Raw genomic sequence first — 20,925 nt, forward strand, 5'->3', positions numbered from 1 at the left:
ATATATCGTAGTACGGTACAGTAGTCCACTGCTCTACCTACCTCTGTGTTATCAAGTATACTATCCATCCATACCTGTGGTGCATTTAAGTTTTGTGCAGTAGTAGGAGGACAGTGCAGAATTTTGCAGACCACCAGTATACAATATATATCAGTACGGTACAGTAGTCCACTGCTCTACCTACCTCTGTGTCGTCAAGTATACTATCCATCCATACCTGTGGTGCATTTAAGTTTTGCGCAGTAGTAGGACAGTGCAGAATTTTGCTGACCACAATTATATAATATATAGCAGTACGGTACAGTAGTCCACTGCTCTATCAACCTCTGTGTCGTCAAGTATACTATCCATCCATACCTGTGGTGCATTTAAGTTTTGCGCAGTAGTAGGAGGACAGTGCAGAATTTTGCTGACCACAATTATATAATATATAGCAGTACGGTACAGTAGTCCACTGCTCTATCAACCTCTGTGTCGTCAAGTATACTATCCATCCATACCTGTGGTGCATTTAAGTTTTGCGCAGTATATGTAGTAGGAGGACAGTGCAGAATTTTGCTGACCACCAGTATATAATATATAGTAGTACGGTACAGTAGTCCACTGCTCTACCTACCTCTGTGTTATCAAGTATACTATCCATCCATACCTGTGGTGCATTTAAGTTTTGCGCAGTAGTAGGAGGACAGTGCAGAATTTTGCTGACCACAATTATATAATATATAGCAGTACGGTACAGTAGTCCACTGCTCTATCAACCTCTGTGTCGTCAAGTATACTATCCATCCATACCTGTGGTGCATTTAAGTTTTGCGCAGTATATGTAGTAGGAGGACAGTGCAGAATTTTGCTGACCACCAGTATATAATATATAGTAGTACGGTACAGTAGTCCACTGCTCTACCTACCTCTGTGTTATCAAGTATACTATCCATCCATACCTGTGGTGCATTTAAGTTTTGCGCAGTAGTAGGAGGACAGTGCAGAATTTTGCAGACCACCAGTATATAATATATATCAGTACGGTACAGTAGTCCACTGCTCTACTTACCTCTGTGTCATCAAGTATACTATCCATCCATACCTGTGGTGCATTTAAGTTTTGCGCAGTAGTAGGAGGACAGTGCAGAATTTTGCTGACCACCAGTATATAATATATAGCAGTACGGTACAGTAGTCCACTGCTCTACCTACCTCTGTGTCGTCAAGTATACTATCCATCCATACCTGTGGTGGATTTTAGTTGTTGTGCGCAGTATATATAGTAGGAGGACAGTGCATAATTTTGCTGACCACCAGTATATAATATATAGCAGTACGGTACAGTAGGCCATTGCCATTGATATATTACTGGCATATAATTCCACACATTAAAAAATGGAGAACAAAAATGTGGAGGGTAAAATAGGGAAAGATCAAGATCCACTTCCACCTCGTGCTGAAGCTGCTGCCACTAGTCATGGCCGAGACAATGAAATGCCATCAACGTCGTCTGCCAAGGCCGATGCCCAATGTCATAGTAGAGAGCATGTAAAATCTAAAAAACTAAAGTTCAGTAAAATGACCCAAAAATCTAAATTAAAAGCGTCTGAGGAGAAGCGTAAACTTGCCAATATGCCATTTACGACACGGAGTGGCAAGGAACGGCTGAGGCCCTGGCCTATGTTCATGGCTAGTGGTTCAGATTCACATGAGGATGGAAGCACTCATCCTCTCGCTAGAGAAATGAAAAGACTTAAGCTGGCAAAAGCACAACAAAGAACTGTGCGTTCTTCTAAATCACAAATCCCCAAGGAGAGTAAAATTGTGTCGGTTGCGATGCCTGACCTTCCCAACACTGGACGGGAAGAGGTGGCGCCTTCCACCATTTGCACGCCCCCTGCAAGTGCTGGAAGGAGCACCCGCAGACCAGTTCCTGATAGTCAAATTGAAGATGTCACTGTTGAAGTACACCAGGATGAGGATATGGGTGTTGCTGGCGCTGAGGAGGAAATTGACAAGGAGGATTCTGATGGTGAGGTGGTTTGTTTAAGTCAGGCACCCGGGGAAACACCTGTTGTCCGTGGGACGAATATGGCCATTGACATGCCTGGTCAAATTACAAAAAAAAAAAATCACTTCGGTGTAGAATTATTTCAACAGAAATGCGGACAACTGGTGTCAAGCCGTGTGTTGCCTTTGTCAAGCTGTAATAAGTAGGGGTAAGGACGTTAACCACCTAGGAACATCCTCCCTTATATGTCACCTGGAGCGCATTCATCAGAAGTCATTGACAAGTTCAAAAACTTTGGGTGACAGCGGAAGCAGTCCACTGCCAACTAAATCCCTTCCTCTTGTAACCAAGCTCCTGCAAACCACACCACCAACTCCCTCAGTGTCAATTTCCTCTTTAGACAGGAAAGCCAATAGTCCTGCAGGCCATGTCACTGTCAAGTCTGACGAGTCCTCTCCTGCCTGGGATTCCTCCGATGCATCCTTGAGTGTAACGCCTACTGCTGCTGGTGCTGCTGTTGTTTTTGCTGGGAGTCGATCATCATCCCAGAGGGGAAGTCGGAAGACCACTTGTACTACTTCCAGTAAGCAATTGACTGTCCAACAGTCCTTTGCGAGGAAGATGAAATATCACAGCAGTCATCCTGCTGCAAAGCGGATAACTCAAGCCTTGTCAGCCTGGGTGGTGTTAAACGTGTTTCCGGTATCCACCGTTAATTCACAGGAAACTAGAGATTTGCTTGAGGTACTGTGTCCCTGGTACCAAATACCATCTAGGTTCCATTTCTCTAGGCAGGCGATACCGAAAATCTACACAGACCTCAGTAAAAGAGTCACCAGTGTCCTAAAAAATGCAGTTATACCCAATGTCCGCTTAACCACGGACATGTGGACAAGTGGAGCAGGGCAGACTAAGGACTATATGACTGTGACAGCCCACTGGGTAGATGTATTGCCTCCTGCAGCAAGAACAGCAGCGGCGGCACCAGTAGCAGCATCTCACAAATGCCAAACTCGTTCCTAGGCAGGCTACGCTTTGTATCACCGCTTTCCATAAGAGGCACACAGCTGACAACCTCTTACGGAAACTGAGGAACATCATCACAGAATGGCTTACCCCAATTGGACTCTCCTGGGGATTTGTGACATTGGACAACGCCACCAATATTGTGCGTGCATTACATGTGGGCAAATTCCAGCACGTCCCATGTTTTGCACATACATTGAATTTGGTGGTGCAGAATTATTTAAAAAACGACAGGGGCGTGCAAGAGATGCTGTCGGTGGCCCGAAGAATTGCGGGCCACTTTCGGCATTCAGCCACCGTGTGCCGAAGACTGGAGCACCAGCAAACACTCCTGAACCTGCCCCGCCATCATCTGAAACAAGAGGTGGTAACGAGGTGGAATTCAAACCTCTATATGCTTCAGAGGATGGAGGAGCAGCAAAAGGCCATTCAAACCTATACAGCTACCCACGATATAGGCAAAGGAGGGGGAATGCAGCTGACTCAAGCGCAGTGGAGAATGATTTCAACGTTGTGCAAGGTTCTGCAACCCTTTGAACTTGCCACACGTGAAGTCAGTTCAGACACTGCCAGCCTGAGTCAGGTCATTCCCCTCATCAGGCTTTTGCAGAAGAAGCAGGAGACATTGAAGGAGGAGCTAAAACAGAGCGATTCCGCTAGGCATGTGGGACTTGTGGATGGAGCCCTTCATTCGCTTAACCAGGATTCACGGGTGGTCAATCTGTTGAAATCAGAGCACTACATTTTGGCCACCGTGCTCGATCCTAGATTTAAAACCTACGTTGCATCTCTCTTTCCACACAAGTCTGCAGGGGTTCAAAGACCTGCTGGTGAGAAAATTGTCAAGTCAAGCGGAACATGACCCGTCAACAGCTCCTCCTTCACATTCTCCCGCAACTGGGGGTGCGAGGAAAAGGCTAAGAATTCCGAGCCCACCCGCTGGCGGTGATGCAGGGCAGTCTGGAGCGAGTGCTGACATCTGGTCCGGACTGAAGGACCTGCCAACGATTACTGACATGTCGTCTACTGTCACTGCATATGATTCTCTCACCATTGAAAGAATGGTGGAGGATTATATGAGTGACCGCATCCAAGTAGGCACGTCAGACAGTCCGTACGTATACTGGCAGGAAAAAGAGGCAATTTGGAGGCCCTTGCAGAAACTGGCTTTATTCTACCTAAGTTGCCCTCCTTCCAGTGTGTACTCCGAAAGAGTGTTTAGTGCAGCCGCTCACCTTGTCAGCAATCGGCGTACGAGGTTACTTCCAGAAAATGTGGAGAAGATGATGTTCATTAAAATGAATTATAATCAATTCCTCCGTGGAGACATTCACCAGCAACAATTTCCTCCAGAAAGTACACGGGGACCTGAGATGGTGGATTCCAGTGGGGACGAATTAATAATCTGTGAGGAGGGGGATGTACACAGTGAAAGGGGTGATGAATCGGACGATGAGGAGGAGGTGGACATCTTGCCTCTGTAGAGCCAGTTTGTGCAAGGAGAGATTGATTGCTTCTTTTTTGGTGGGGGCCCAAGCCAACCAGTCATTTCAGTCACAGTCGTGTGGCAGACCCTGTCGCTGAAATGATGGGTTTGTTAAAGTGTGCACGTCCTGTTTATACAACATAAGGGTGGGTGGGAGGGCCCAAGTACAATTCCATCTTGCACCTCTTTTTTTCTTTAATTTATCTTTGCATCATGTGCTGTTTGGGGACTATTTTTTTGAAGTGCCATCCTGCCTGACACTGCAGTGCCACTCCTAGATGGGCCAGGTGTTTGTGTCGGCCACTTGTGTCGCTTAGCTTAGCCATCGAGCGACCTTGGTGCACCTCTTTTTTTCTTTGCATCATGTGCTGTTTGGGGACTATTTTTTAAATCTGCCATCCTGTCTGACACTGCAGTGCTACTACTAGATGGGCCAGGTGTTTGTGTTGGCCACTTGGGTCGCTTAGCTTAGTCACACAGCTACCTCATTGCGCCTCTTTTTTTCTTTGCATCATGTGCTGTTTGGGGACTATTTTTTTTAAGTGCCATCCTGCCTGACACTGATGTGCCACTCCTAGATGGGCCAGGTGTTTGTGTCGGCCACTTGTGTCGCTTAGCTTAGCCATCCAGCGACCTTGGTGCACCTCTTTTTTTCTTTGCATCATGTGCTGTTTGGGGACTATTTTTTTGAAGTGCCATCCTGCCTGACACTGCAGTGCCACTCCTAGATGGGCCAGGTGTTTGTGTCGGCCACTTGTGTCGCTTAGCTTAGCCATCCAGCGACCTTGGTGCACCTCTTTTTTTCTTTGCATCATGTGCTGTTTGGGGACTATTTTTTTGAAGTGCCATCCTGCCTAACACTGCAGTGCCACTTCTAGATGGGCCAGGTGTTTGTGTCGGCCACTTGGGTCGCTTAGCTTAGTCATCCAGCGACCTCGGTGCAAATTTTAGGACTAAAAATAATATTGTGAGGTGTTCAGAATAGACTGAAAATGAGTGTAAATTATGGTTATTGAGGTTAATAATACTATGGGATCAAAATGACCCCCAAATTCTATGATTTAAGCTGTTTTTGAGGGTTTTTTGTAAAAAAACACCCAAATCCGACAAAAAAATTTCAGGGAGGTTTTGACAAAACACGTCCGAATCCAAAACACGGCCGCGGAACCGAATCCGAAACCAAAACACAAAACCCGAAAAAATTTCCGGTGCACATCACTAATATATATATATATATATATATATAAATAATCTTATATATTGTAACACAGGTATAGTCAATAAGGACTTGCAGGCAGGTATTCCGGTTACAACCACAGTGTCTTTACTGGTGTCTGACACTGTAGCATAGCATAGCATACAGTACTCAGGCTCGGGCCTGGTCACACAGGTACATAGAGAAAACAGACAAACATAAAAAAGTCCTAGAACTTCCTGTACTCACAAATCATTCTGCTGCACTGGCTTGTAACTACACATGCCATGCTCTCCTGGTATGGCCAATGTCCACAGAACCTGGCGCTATACACTCAGCCCTGCTCACTGGCCAACTAATAGGCATCAGCGCAATGCATTGTGGGTATGAGGGGATTTTTAAGCCGCTCTCCTTCACCCAACTTCCTGCTGTCTCTGGGTGAGCTGGAAAACCTGGACCTCTGTTTCTCCAGCTGCGGCTAAGCAATTTAGAAAGCCTGGAATTATAAATCTCCAGTATAGTTGCAGAATGGGGTGGTCTTCAGTATGCCGACTGACGGGATCCCGGCGCACAGTATACCGGCGCCGGGATCCCGACAGCCAGCATACCGACACTTATTCTTCCTCGTGGGGGTCCACGACCCCCCTGGAGGGAGAATAAAATAGTGTGGTGCGCGTAGCGTGACGAGCGCAGCGAGCCCGCAAGGGGCTCATTTGCGCTCGCCACACTGTCGGTAAGCCGGCGTCGGTATGCTGGTCGCCGGGAGCCTGACCGCCGGCATATCGTAGTGAACCCGCAGAATGTGCAGGCCTTGTTTTCTTCTCCCTTGGAGGGAGCTGATTCATACTTGCCTACCTGACCCTCTGCATGAGGGAGAAAATGCTCTGTTCCTGGACTTTCCTGGTAATGTATGATTGCCATTACCTGTGGTGAAACACCTTTCTTATCAATTAACTAGCTCACCACAGGTGATGGCAATCATACATTACCAGGAAAGTCCAGGAACAGAGCATTTTCTCCCTCATGGAGAGGGTCAGGTAGCTAAGTATGAGCTGACTCCACCAGAATGTGGGCAATGTTGGTGAGACACAAGCACTCTCACCACATATATATTATATATATATATATATATATATATATATATGTGTGTGTATATATATATGTCACACCGCCGCGGCCGCCGCGCTTACCCCTCCGGGCGCGCTGGGTCTCCTGGCGGCCATCCCCGCTGGTGGTCTCCGGGTCCCGGTGTCCCGTTGGTGCTGGTCCCGGCGGTCATCCGGAGTGTGGACGCCGCGGGTGCGCCCGGCGTCCACGGAGGATGAGTGGGCGGGTGACGTCATCGGCGCTCCCCGCCAATCAGACAGAGGCGGGAAGTTCAAATTCAGACGCCGGGCAGAGCTCTGGCGCCTGAGTATCATCTCTTTCTTGTGTAAGAGAGCTCCAGTGCTCCAGCGTTCTCAGTGTCTCCTGCTCCTGCCAAACGAGCTCCTGTGCTTCCAGCATTCTGTGTTTCCAGCATTCTGTGCTTCCAGCATCCTGTGCTTCCAGCATCCTGGGCTCCAGCATTCAGCGTGCTCTTCTGCTGCACGGACCCCTGTGCTTCCAGCACTGTGTGCTTCAGCAACGCTCACAATCATCGGTCACCATGTGCTACAGCAACGCTCACAATCATCGGTCACTGTGTGCTACAGCAACGCTCACAATCATCGGTCACCGTGTGCTACAGCAACGCTCACAATCCTTTGTCACCGTGTGCTTCAGCAACACTCACAATCAATAGTCACCGTGTTCTTCAACATCGTTCACAAATCCTCTAAATCACTGTGCTTTCAGCATCGTCCTTAAATCTCTGTCTCTGTGCTTGTCAGCCTCAACCTCAGTGCTCCTCAGCATCGCTCACAGTGATTCTTCAGCATCACCCACAGTATTCACCAGCACCGTTCTCAAGTCCTTGGCTTCCAGTATCCGTCACGAACCTTGCCTGCCGCTAAATCCTGCATGAAGAAAACCTACATTCTGCCATCTCTACTTCGGCCCAGCTGTGGTTCCTCTTCCCGGTCACCGGAAGAACCCCCGAGTTCACAACACTCTCAACCCAGGTCAGTGATAATATATATATATATATACAGTATATATATAAAATATACTAACACTAATGGTAATGTATGGATGCATGTATTATAGAATGTTTATATAGAATTTATAAGACACAGTGTTGTGTCTGTCACTCACAGTCACAGTTCTCAGCTCACAGTGACGCAGCCTAACAGACTAGGGGGGTAATTCAGACCTGATCGCTGGTTAGCAATTTTTGCAGCCCTGCGATTGGATAGTTGCCGCCTACAGGGGGGAGAGTATTTTAGCTGCGCAAGTGTGCAATCGCATGTGTAGCAGAGCTGCACAAACTGATTTTGTGCAGTCTCTGCGCAGTCCAGGACTTACTCAGTCGCTGCAATCATTTCAGCCTGTCCCGGGACCAGATTTGATGTCAGACACCCTCGCTTCCAACGCTTGGACACGCCTGCGTTTTTCCAGACACCAAAATGGTCAGTTCTTGCCCCACCCAAATGCCCTCTTCCTGTAAATCGCCGGTGCGTTCGGAATTTTTGCACCATCCCGTCGCTGACCGGTGGTCCTCATTGATGCGGTCCGTCGCGCCTGCACATTGCGGTGCATACGCATGCGCAGTTCAGATCTGATCGTAGGCTGTGCGAAAACGCACCCTAACAATCAGGTCTGAATCGTCTCCTAGGCTCGGACGAGGTGACAGCCCTGCTGCAGTTTCTTACAACTGAGCTGAGTTGCGCCACTTCTTAAACCCACGGTCAGTGCCCAGCCAGCTGCATGCCCGCCCCTTTCAGTCCCTGCCCACCTCTCGGAGCCTGCTGATTCTGAAGAGGCCATCCAGAGCTGGCTGCAGAGATTGATTTGCGAGATTATATAATCTTGCGTGGTCCTGGCAACAGTGCAGCGGCTGGAAGTGGCTGTGAGGGACAGCCAGGTGACACACAAAAACATCCCCCCTCCCGGCGGCACGCCCACCCACTGATTTATAATAAAGAGAAAAAAATTCCCATCAACAAAAATGGCTACTAGTGTGCTCTGGCCCGGACCCCTTGGCATGCCTGGGCCTGGGTAATCCGTACCCCCTCCCCCCCCTCTCTCGACACCACTGGCCCTACTTAGTATTTTTTCAAGTAGGAATTCTGTAGGGTTTTTCCTCTGGGACATCCACCTTTACCTGCAAATCGTTATCAGATTACACATTTTTCAAGACACAAGAAATATTCAGCATCGGAAAACTATATAAAGATTATAAAGCTTCCATTGGCAAATTTCACATATCCATTAGTGCACAGGTTCTCAAACTCAGCCATCAGTACCCCAAACTAGTTTAGAGAGGTAGCATAAATTGACATTCAACAGTGATTCAATGACAGCATTCTCCAACAGGAAGTTTCTTTATTAGGCCACAAAGACTTCTGGGTTAAAGACGGTAATTAGTTATACGGCAAGAATTGTATAAACACAATAATGAAAATTAAAGAAAATGATTACAAAAATTGTAGATTACAAAAAAGTAAAATATAGCAACTGCTCACAATACACTGGGACTTTCACTGATTTAATGGTCTCAATCAATCTAATTATAGATGTATGCATATTCCGAGAAAAATGATACGACGAGAAAAACTGTGAAGAAAGTGATTAAGAATACGATTTTCAATATCAATTGCTACTTTTCTAAATATTCCTAAAGCCCCATACACAATAGATGAGAAAGTGAAATATATCGCTCAGGGCCGATCTGAGTGAGATCTTTTACAATCTTGTCCAGTGTGTAAACTCAATGTCGTTAATGATGCGCGCTGCCGCACAATTTTAATGACCCCCTCCCTTGTCTGTATATGTACAGACGAGGGAGGTCCTCGTTAATGACAGCCATGGTGTGCTGCAGATGCAGCATGGCCATCGTCATCCCCCGACACCCCCCCACCATTGCTCCCTTCCACACCAGCATCGGCAAGTGTGCATACACTTGCCGATGCCGGCACCCCTAAAAAACAGGTATGGTCCTTTGAAAAGAAAAGGACAAAAAAGCAACTATAGGCCTTTTCCAGGGCACACTTGATAATTTGTAATGATGAATTTATTAAAACATAACTTTTATTATTATATACTTAAAAAAAGAGAGAAAAGCAAGAGCAAGCGTCCATATTCAAGGATCATCAATGTTCACAAGTACTGATGTACTATAATGTAGGCGAAATGAGCGAAAATAAGTGATCCCTCATTCAATGTAATAATATATTACACTTATGTCCTCTATAATAGGAATTTTAATGGAATGAGGTCACTCCCTCGGGTCTAGTATAATCAATAGATGCCAGGAACCTGCAATCAAGTTCCTGTCGTGGGTCCCAGAATTGTATTAAATATTGGAGAATAAAATACCTACGGTACCTAGTATTCCCTGGTAGTTTCCTATCCAGGTACTGACCAGGCCCTGCAGTGCTTGGCTTCCAAGATCAGATGAGTTTGGGCATACTCAGTGCGGTCTGACCGTAGGTAAATTTATCTCCTAGGCGCACCATTTTCCGATTGTATTGGGACCCAGGATGTAGATCACAGAAAAAAATAATAAAAATATAATACATATAAGGTTTTGAGTAATCAAAAGTCAGACTGTCAGAATGATAGCCATAAAATATCATTTACTGAAGGTTGCGTATTTCCCCTCATAGATGAATGTATCGAATCTACACATGCAGTAATAATGAATTAATGCTGAAAGTATATTCATAACATAATTATGGCAAACAGCAGGTACGACTGAAAATGTTTTTTTCAAAAAACACTTTGATATAAAGCAATAACCTGGACAGGAAAAAAGGGCCAGTGATAATCACGATTATTTGAAAGCAAAGCAATATTTTACAATCCTATGTAGTTCAAATACTAAAAGTCCCTCATTATGAACAAAAATACCACAGGCAAAGTATGCCGCTGGAGATAATTTAAATCAAAAAGTAAAGCAATATATTAATATCAAATGATATAATTCAATATATTACCCAGTATTATAAATTCTGAGATTAATGAATACATAAATGCATCTGTCCCTTGCATTCAGATTCCTCTTTGTCCACCCTTGCGTTATGATCATATATTGATAACAGTTTTAATCATGCAGAATCATGAATAGTATAAATGCATCAATATTAGAAGCCTCCACCATATCCCCGCCTGATCCCCACCGCCAATAGCACGGGGATTGCCTAGTGTGTACCCGGGCTTTATACTCAAAAATGTCCCAATCTTCACGGGCAATATTCGTTGGAGCTCATGGAACTTACAGTGTCACAGTATTGCAATGGGGGCTGTGGTTCAACTGGACTTGTTGCACAATGAATGGAGATCCTACAGTGCCACAGTTTTGCAATGGGAGCTGTGGTGTAACTCAGGGCCAGATTAAGCCTAGGGGGTGCCCAGGGCACTTAAGACAGGGGGACCCCTATGGAAATGGGGAGGGGGGTGTATATTAGATTGTGCAAACCTCCCAACATGACCCATTCCAGGAGGGACAACATGCTCTCTATCTGGACTTCCCTCATAATATATGATTGGTGTCACCTTTGTTGAACTATTTAATTGATTAAAAAGATGTCTCAAGACAGGTGATTGCAATCATAACTTAAGAAGGAAGTCCAGGTAGGAAGCATTTTATCTATTCTGGTATGGGTCATGTTGGGATGTATGGATTGGGTATATTAAATTTAACCCAATGGTGTATATTAGATTTAAGCTAATAGTTTAATCATGCATGCACACTGTTTATAGCACCACATAATTGAAAGACAACTATTTTATAACATTTTCTTGTAGTGGAACAAAGACAACTTAAACAACCCTAAAAAACAAATAGAAAAATAAAATCTATCATTTATCTTGTCACATGCAAGAATAGCAGCAGCCTCTGTACTACTTATACACATTCTAGCTGTCTGGTTCTGCTGCTGCATAAGAGGGAAAGCTAGCGATGTCAGTGTGCTCTGGCTGGGGGGCCCCCTGATAAAGGGTGGCCCGGAGTACAGTATGCCCTGCACCCCTACTTTAATCTGGCTATGGTGTAACTGCACTTTTAGAAGAAAGATTGATCTTGGGTTTAAGTTGTATAGAAACACAGAATTTGATGGCAGATACAGATGGGTCCTCCGTTATCTTGGCTGACTGAGGCGTTAGTGGCAATCAGGCATACGCAGAATGCCTGGGCGCAAAGAGGTGCGCCTAGTCGAAGGGAGGCGCACAGAGCGTTTGGCGTTACCTTTGAATGTAATACCTAAAATCATCCACCAGATGTCGCTTTTTAAAATCACCAATGTGCAAGTGTGTGGTCTCCATTAAAATACAATACTGAACTACAGCGTAAGAACTACTTTACTGGTGCGTCTCATTACGCTACATTATGCTACAGTATGTCATACAGTCTATAGCAGTATATACAGTACAGATGCAAATAGTACAGCATATACAGATGCAAACGAACAAGTTACAGATACAGTATGGTCTATTGATGTTAGGGATATGTGAGCATCCAATTCCCGTAGTATTAAGTATAATGGGGAGAGATAAAAGCTCATCCCTAAGTTCCTGGATGCCAAATCACTGTGTGTATAGTTTATACAGACGCAAATGAATGTGTTAAAACACTTGTGTATGCAAATGCAACTAATGTGTGAAAGGAATAATGCAGCTCATTGACTTTAGAGTATGTTCAGTGCACCAAATGAGTGTCCGAGTCCCCTAACGGCATAAACGAACACCAATGGGAAGGAATCGCTCTTTGCAGTACTTTTACACTTGAACTTGAGAATCTTCCATGCAGTATTGTGGGCTAGCGATGAATGCTCCTGTCTGCCATGTTGAGAGTCCCGGGTTCGATTCCCAAAGTGCCAATCTTTTTTTTTTTTTGTGTTCCCATGACATTCACTTTATTATTATTATTATTATTATTATTATTATTATTATTTCTGTGTAATCCATTGTAAAACATTCAAAGGAAGAGTGCACACAGGTTTCACACAAATCGGGGTAAATCTGCAGGAGTGACTCATTCGCTATCTAAAATACACAGCGGTAATGAGCACCTATAGACATACCAGTAAATATAAATTAGTGTATTCTAATGCAACTAACTGTTCAAGCAACACAGTACTGTAGATCGTCGGCGTTAGAGAATCTGTGTTATGAGAATCTGTGTTGTACGTTATAAGCTGTTCGTGCTAATTAGTACACTAATAGAACATACTGTACAGAGATACTGCACAGATGTTTAATAACTGTTTTGATTGTTATTAAAAATAATGCTGTGGGGGGCATGCTGTTACCAGGGACATGCAGTGAGGTACATAGCTCTGGAGGCTCTGACTAGTACCAAAGCCAGATTTACACAGATTTACACATGGGCCGGGATGTAATGAAGTCGGCAGCTGTACGGGATGCTGGCTATACTTGGAGGTTTTTTTTAAAGGGGCAATCATGTACAAGGCTAAACCGTGCTTTGTACATGATTGCCCCTTTAAATAAAGTCTAGGTTTGGCAGGCATCCCGCACAACTGCCAAAACCTGGACTTTATTGCATCCCGCACATTATATGAGCCAGAGGGTTCATGTGGGCATTATTCAAAGGTGCAGCAGTATATACATGTGGGCATTATACACTGGTGCAGCAGTATATACATGTGGGCATTATACACAGGTGCAGCAGTATATACATGTGGGCATTATACACAGGTGCAGCAGTATATACATGTGGGCATTATACACTGGTGCAGCAGTATATACATGGGGGCATTTTACACTGGTGCAGCAGTATATACATGTGGGCATTATACACTGGTGCAGCGGTATATACATGTTAGCATTATACACAGGTGCAGCAGTATATACATGTTGGCATTATACACAGGTGCAGCAGTATATACATGTGGGCATTATACACTGGTGCAGCAGTATATACTGCTGGATATTGTGTGAGTTTTGATCAGAGGTGTGCGGAAATGATAGGCAGGTGAGGCTATACAATTGATTAGAATGATACAAAGAAGATATTTATAATATATTCTTTGTATTTTTCATATACTTTATGCTTTATCATATACTTTATCAAAACTCTGACGTATACTGGAGTATGACGGGAAAGGTTCTGCCTCAGCTCAACGCACGTCACTGCCAGTTGCTGTGTTGCAATACTGCACACATGGCCCCTATCTCCTCTCGGTGGCTCCTCTAATAGGATCAACATGATGTTCAACAGGTGAAAGGAAAGAAACAGAAAGAAACAGCAGTTTGTAATTGCCTGAGTGAGGGGGGAGGAGACGTATAATAAGGGACATGCTATTGGAAATAATAAGGTTAGTAAATTATGGTTAGAAGCTTTGTAAAGAACCCCCGAGGCAGGTAATGAAGGAGTTGTTGAAAATGAATGACGTAGGAGTTAATTATTAATTGGCATGATGAAGTTAATGATTATAAAGTGGTTAATGGGCTTGTTATGATGACGCTAATTGTGATAATGAGGAGGAGTTATTTATTGATGAGATGGGTGATAATATGTCACAGTCAACAGTCATAATTAGTCTTTTTATTACATTGTGGGCACTAAATTGCTCTCTATATTGTACTGGGTGTGGTTCATCAAATCGACAGTATCTAGGTCGACAATGTTTAGGTCGACCACTATAGGTCGACAGTCACTAGGTCGACATGGATGGAAGGTCGACAGGGTTTCTAGGTCGACATGTGCTAGGTCGACAGGTCTGCAGGTCGACATGAGTTTTTCACATTTTATTTCTTTTTTTTCTTTTTTTCATACTTAACGATCCACGTGGACTACGATTGGAATGGTAATCTGTGCCGAGCGAAGCCCTGAGGAAGCTTAGTAAAAAGTTAAATGCGCATTGGCATCGCTGTGCGCTGTCCACACTGGTTATGAATATGTAATAAATACCTGTGAATTCTGAAGAAAATAGGCTACAAATGTAATTATAGATGGGAGTATTGTTTATAACACGAGATGCTTGCTGGCTGTAACTATACGAGATAGGAGTATCCAATGGACAAAATCAGTCTGGGTCACGTATAGTGCCACTGTGAGATACAGGGAATAGTGTGTCTGCTCTAAGCTATGCTAGATGCTGGAGGTCTGCAATTGGTAATTTCAGGGTTAAACACCATATACTGAAGTTAAATATACAGAAACTTATTATCTATATATATGATTGTGTGCCTATAAATAATTAGGGTAACACCAGCAAGGCAGTGAGGTACCAATAGGTGGAACTACCTGCAAAATATATGAGAGAATTATGATCCAATAGGTGTAGTCTACTGTCAGGGCCGGTTCTGGGGCTCTGTGCGCCCCGGGCGCCAATAGGGGGCATGGCTTCATACAGGGGGCGTGGTCATTTACGCCCCCTGTACAGACTACTGTAGCGCTGAAATGTGCGGTGCGCGATGACGTCATCGCGCACCGCACAGCAAAGGTCCTCTCCACGAAGGGAAACTAGACTAGTTCCCTTCGTGGAGAGGACCTTTGCTGTGCGGTGCGCGATGACGTCATCGCGCACCGCACAGTAAAGGACCTCTCCACGAAGGGAAACTAGACGCGTACGCGTCTAGTTTCCCTTCACAGCGGCGGGCGGCGGGCACAGCAGCAGCGGATCCTGCCCTGGTGCGGCACCCTCCGGATGGCGCCCTGCGCCCTCCGGGAGGCGGCGCCCCGGGCAAAAGTCCTGCTTGCCCGTGGCAAGATCCGCTGCTGTCTACTGTGTATGTAACCCAAATTGACCAAAATAGTCTGATGACATATTAGTCTATTCACATTATTGTCAGGCATAAAATTAAAACATATGGTCTAACTCTGCATCTCTTTGCCATATAAAGATTGTCAAAAAATTGGTGTATTTAGGACCAAATGAGTGGTTAATGGCAACGCTGAAGACCCACTGACATAGTAAAGTTACCTGATAACATGAATTCCACAGTTGGCGAATAACAGGTAGCTTAATTATTATTTAGACATATAAAATCAGCAGTCACTGAAAGTGTTAATAAACATTGAAGCCAATCAGGGCAATAGGAGCCTTAGATGATTACATTTATAGACAATTATACTGTCATTTGATATGAGCAGTATTGCTTGGAATCTCCTCATCCTTTGGCAACAAATGTTACACTATTATTCTCTGTAAAAGAAAGTGTCAGTAATGTTGCAAGATCCTTTACATTTTTAGCTATTCACAGACATCACTGGCAATAACAGTCAGCAATAGTCTTGATTGATTATCTTACTATTTCTTCTATCATAGGTGTTGACTAAAATTACAGAATAAGGACAGCACACAAGCATTTTCTTTTAATAAAATGTATTCACGTAAAAATTTAAAAAAAAAATATTTTTCTTTCTTACACGTTACTCTGTCTCTATTGATTTTATATTTCACTTATATATGTCCCTCTCTAAAAGGACACAATACATCATATGTGGTAATAATAAATATATGTACGTCACATATGGGTATCGTAACCTTAATTTTAATAATAAAGTATATAAAAAATGTTGGTTTCTTTCATTAAAGAAGAATAGAATCCTTTGTTGAATAGTGCTGCTATTCAAGTTGATTGACTTTTCTTTCTTTAAAATTGGTAAATGGTGGAAGGAGCCACCTCTTCCCGTCCAGTGTTGGGAAGGTCAGGCATCACACTTGGACTCTCCTTGGGGATTTGTGATACCATCTTAGAATGCACAGTTCTTTGCTGTGCTTTTGCCAGCTTAACTCTTATCATATTTCTAGCGGGAGGATGATGGCTTCCATCGTCATGTGAAGCTGAACCACTAGTCATGAACATAGGCCTGGACCTTAGCCGTTCCTTGCCACTCCGTGTCTATTGGCAAGTTTACGTTTCTCCTCAGACCATTTAAAAAAAATTTGGGGGTCTTTTTACTGAACTTTGGCTTTTTGGATTTTACATGCCCTCTACTATGACATTGGGCATCGACTTTGGCAGACGACGTTGATGGCATTTCATCGTCTATGTCATGACTAGCAGCTTCAGCTTCAGGAGGAAGTGGTTCTTGATCTTTCCCTATTTTATCCTCCAAATTTTTGTTCTCCATTATTTTTCTGGAGTTATATAACAATATGCGATACAGGAGAGCGTACCTCTACACCACACAGGGCAAACCCTGTGAAAGTTATTTGAATTAATAACCCCTTTATTTGGAGTAACTAATATACAGCACAGCACCACTGAATTTATATGGCAGCACCACTGGACTGGATTTATACGGAATTATATGGACCTATATGGAATTATACGGCAGGATCATTGGAATTATACGGCAGGATCACTGGAATTATATGGCAGGATCACTGGACTTATATGGCAGGATCACTGGACTTATATGGCAGGATCACTGGATTTATATGTTAGTACCGCTGGACATATACGGCAGTATCAACGGACATATACGGACATATACGGCAGGATCACTGGATTTATACGGCAGGATCACTGGATTTATATGGCTGTACCGCTGGACATGTACAGCAGGATCACTAGATTTATATGCCAGTACCACTGGAATTATATGGCAGGATCACTGGAATTATACGGCAGGATCACTGGACTTAGACGGCAGGATCACTGCAATTATACGGCAGGATCACTGGAATTATATAGCAGGATCACTGGATTTATACGGCAGGATCACTGCAATTATACGGCAGGATCACTGGAATTATACGGCAGGATCAATGGACTTATACGCCAGTACCACTGGAATTATACGGCAGGATCACTGGATTTATACGGCAGTACCGCTAGACATATACGACAGTACCGCTAGACATATACGACAGTACCGCTAGACATATACGGCAGTATCAATGGACATATACAGCAGTATCACTGGACATATATGGCAGTATCACTTGACTGGATTTATACACCAGTACCACTGTAATTATACGGCAGGATCACTGGACTTATACGCCAGTACCACTGGAGTTATACGGCAGGATCACTGGAATTATACGACAGGATCACTGGATTTATGCGGCAGTACCGCTGGACATATACGGCAGTATCACTGGTCATATACGGCAGTATCACTGGTCATATACGGCAGGATCACTGGACATATGCGGCAGCACGGGGACACCACCACTGGACTGATGCAGGATAACACAGCACCACTACAATGGACTGGACTTATACAGCAGCACTGGACATATGGCAACAGAGGACACCACCACTGTGACTGGACTGATGCAGCACAAGACACCACCACTGGACTGATGCAGCACAACACAGCACCACTGGACTGGACTTATACAGCAGCACTGGACATATGGCAACAGAGGACACCACCACTGTGACTGGACTGATGCAGCACAAGACACTACCACTGGACTGATGCAGCACAACACAGCACCACTGGACTGGACTTATACTGCAGCACTAGACATATGGCAGCAGAGGACACCACCACTGTGACTGGACAGATGCAGCACAAGACACAGACACTGAGGACACTAAGGATGGAGACACGTCCTCTCTCTACACTCTCCAATGCCGAAGTGAAAATGGCGGCGACACTCGGCTCCTTATATGGAATCCAAACCCAGCGAGAATCTGACAGCGGGATGATGACAATTTGCCTCATTCTGGTTTCCGAGTCAGGCGCGAACATCCGATCCGGGCTCGGGTGGTGAAGTTCGGTAGGGTTCAGTTCTCTGATAACCGAACCCACTCATCTCTAATTATATGGCAGTCATGGATGCTCTCTGTATTATATCATGGTGTCACAGATACTCTCTGTATTATATTGTGGTCATGGATGCTCTCTGTATTATATGGCAGTCACTGATGCTCTCTGTATTATAAGGAGTTTACTGATGCTCTCTGTATTATATGGTGGTCACTGATGCTCTCTGTAATATATGGTGTCACAGATGCTCTCTATATTATATGGGGTCACTGATGCTCTCTGTATTATAAGGAGTTTACTGATGCTCTCTGTATTATATGGTGGTCACTGATGCTCTCTGTAATATATGGTGTCACAGATGCTCTCTATATTATATGGGGTCACTGATGCTTTCTGTATTATGGGGGTAATTCAGTCCTGATCACTGTTGTGCGAATTCGCAAGGTGGCCGATTATCAATCAACTGTGTATGCATACGTATCATAATGCACACGCACAAGGCCATACTGCAAAAAAATCCAGCAACTTTTTTGATCGCTAGGCATACCCAAGTTGATTGACGAGTAGTGGGCGTTTGGGGTGGTAACTGGCCATTTTCTGGGAGTGTCAGAAAAAACTCAGGCGTGGCCAAGCATTTTCAGGGAGGGTGTGTGACGTCAGCTCCGGCCCCGATCAGCCTAATTCTATCGCACGGTAGAAGTAGGTCCTTGGCTACGCACAGACTGGAAAAATCAATCTATGGTGAGTGAGTTGCGAACAGATTTGGAGCTGACCAATTTGGAGAGATTTAGCAAGGCATACGCAGACTTGCACAGAGCGGATTTTCACTCTGTCTGGGTGGCAACTATGTGATCGCAGACCTCTGCAAATTCGCAGAGGAGCGATCAAATCTGAAGTATATGTCAGTCACTGATGGTCTCTGTATTATATGGCAGTCACTGATGCTCTCTGTATTATAAGGAGGTTACTGATACTCTCTGTATTATATGGCAGTCACTGATGCTCTCTGTATTATATGGTGCCACAGATGCTCTCTGTATTATATGCAGGTCACTGATGCTCTCTGTATTATAAGGAAGTTACTGATGATCTCTGTATTATATGGCAGTCACTGATGCTCTCTGTATTATAAGGAGGTCACTGAGCTCTTTGTATTATAAGGAGGTTACTGATGCCCTCTGTATTATATGGCAGTCAGGGATGCTCTATGTATTATATGGTGGTCACTGATGCTCTGTGATAGGTGAGGTAGTGTAGTACAGGTGCAAAACTTACCTTTGAGTTTTGACACAGTGCAGACTGCAATGTTGCATTTAAAATGAATCCGCCCCAGAACCAGAGAATAATACCCGTTTCACACAGCCCAAAATTTCCCGGGTTAAAACACATGAACGCGCATCAACCCGGGAAATTTCTCGGTGTGAAAGGGTACAGGGACAAAAACCCAGGATTTCTGTCCCCGCATTTCAATCCTGCAATCGACCAGGGTTGGTCCCCGGATGTTCCCTGGACCCTGGACAGTGTGAATGGTGCAGGGATATGTCCCGCCTTCCCGATTGGCGGGACATATTGATGCTGATTGGCTCTTCAGGGCACTTCCTGGTCTTGTTTTTTTTCTCTGTGGCGCGCAGAGGATGCACAGCAGCGTGGAGGCAGGTACTGTCAGCTCTGTGGCACATCACACCCCTGCTGCGCATTTATACCACTGCTGCCCTTCAATGTTTTGGACAAATGCGGAGGTGAGGGAGCTTTTAAGTATCAGAGGGGAGGAGGAGATCCGCCGCCAAGTCACAGGCACTGTAAAGGATGCCCAGATATACCACAACATAGCGAAGATCCTGGTCTCGCAGGGCATAATCCGTACCAGTGACGTGCGGTGAGGACATTGGCTGGGGAGGCACTGGTTATGCGCGCGCCTCCAGAAAAGGGGGCATGGGCACTCAAATGGAGGCATGTCCTTCAGTGTAGTAGGACCCCTTAAACTATACTGGTGCCCCTTTCACCTTATACCACACAGTATGAGTCAAAATTCACATTACAGCACACGGTATGAGACGAAATTCATATTACAGCAAACGATATGAGACGAAATTCACCTTACAGCACACGGTATGAGCCAAAATTCACATAATAGCAAACGGTATGAGCCGAAATTCACATTACAGCAAACAGCATGAGACGAAATTCACATTATAGCACACGGTATGAGACAAAATTTACATTATAGCACACGGTATGCTCCACATTTCAGGGACAGGGAAAGAGAGTGACAGTAGTGACAGAGAGTGACAGCAGTGACAGAGAGTGACAGCAGGGACAGAGAGAGAGAGTGACAGTAGTGACAGAGAGTGACAGCAGGGACAGAGAGAGTGACAGCAGAGACATAGGGAAGCAGGGAAACATTACCTGATATGTGCAGTGGAGGTACAGAAGGGACTGTCGGTGGC

At 44.7% G+C, this 20,925-nt stretch overlaps 1 long non-coding RNA gene and 1 pseudogene across 1 annotated transcript in view; both read right to left on the bottom strand.

The window, feature by feature from the left end:
* Positions 1 to 20,925, bottom strand: part of LOC134929424 (uncharacterized) — a 299,479-nt gene that overhangs the window by 191,999 nt on the left and 86,555 nt on the right. The gene's annotated exons all lie outside the window — the stretch shown is intronic.
* Positions 10,156 to 10,274, bottom strand: LOC134931608 (5S ribosomal RNA; annotated as a pseudogene).

This window comes from Pseudophryne corroboree, chromosome 5 (assembly GCF_028390025.1).
Source record: "Pseudophryne corroboree isolate aPseCor3 chromosome 5, aPseCor3.hap2, whole genome shotgun sequence".
Lineage (NCBI taxonomy): Eukaryota > Metazoa > Chordata > Amphibia > Anura > Myobatrachidae > Pseudophryne > Pseudophryne corroboree.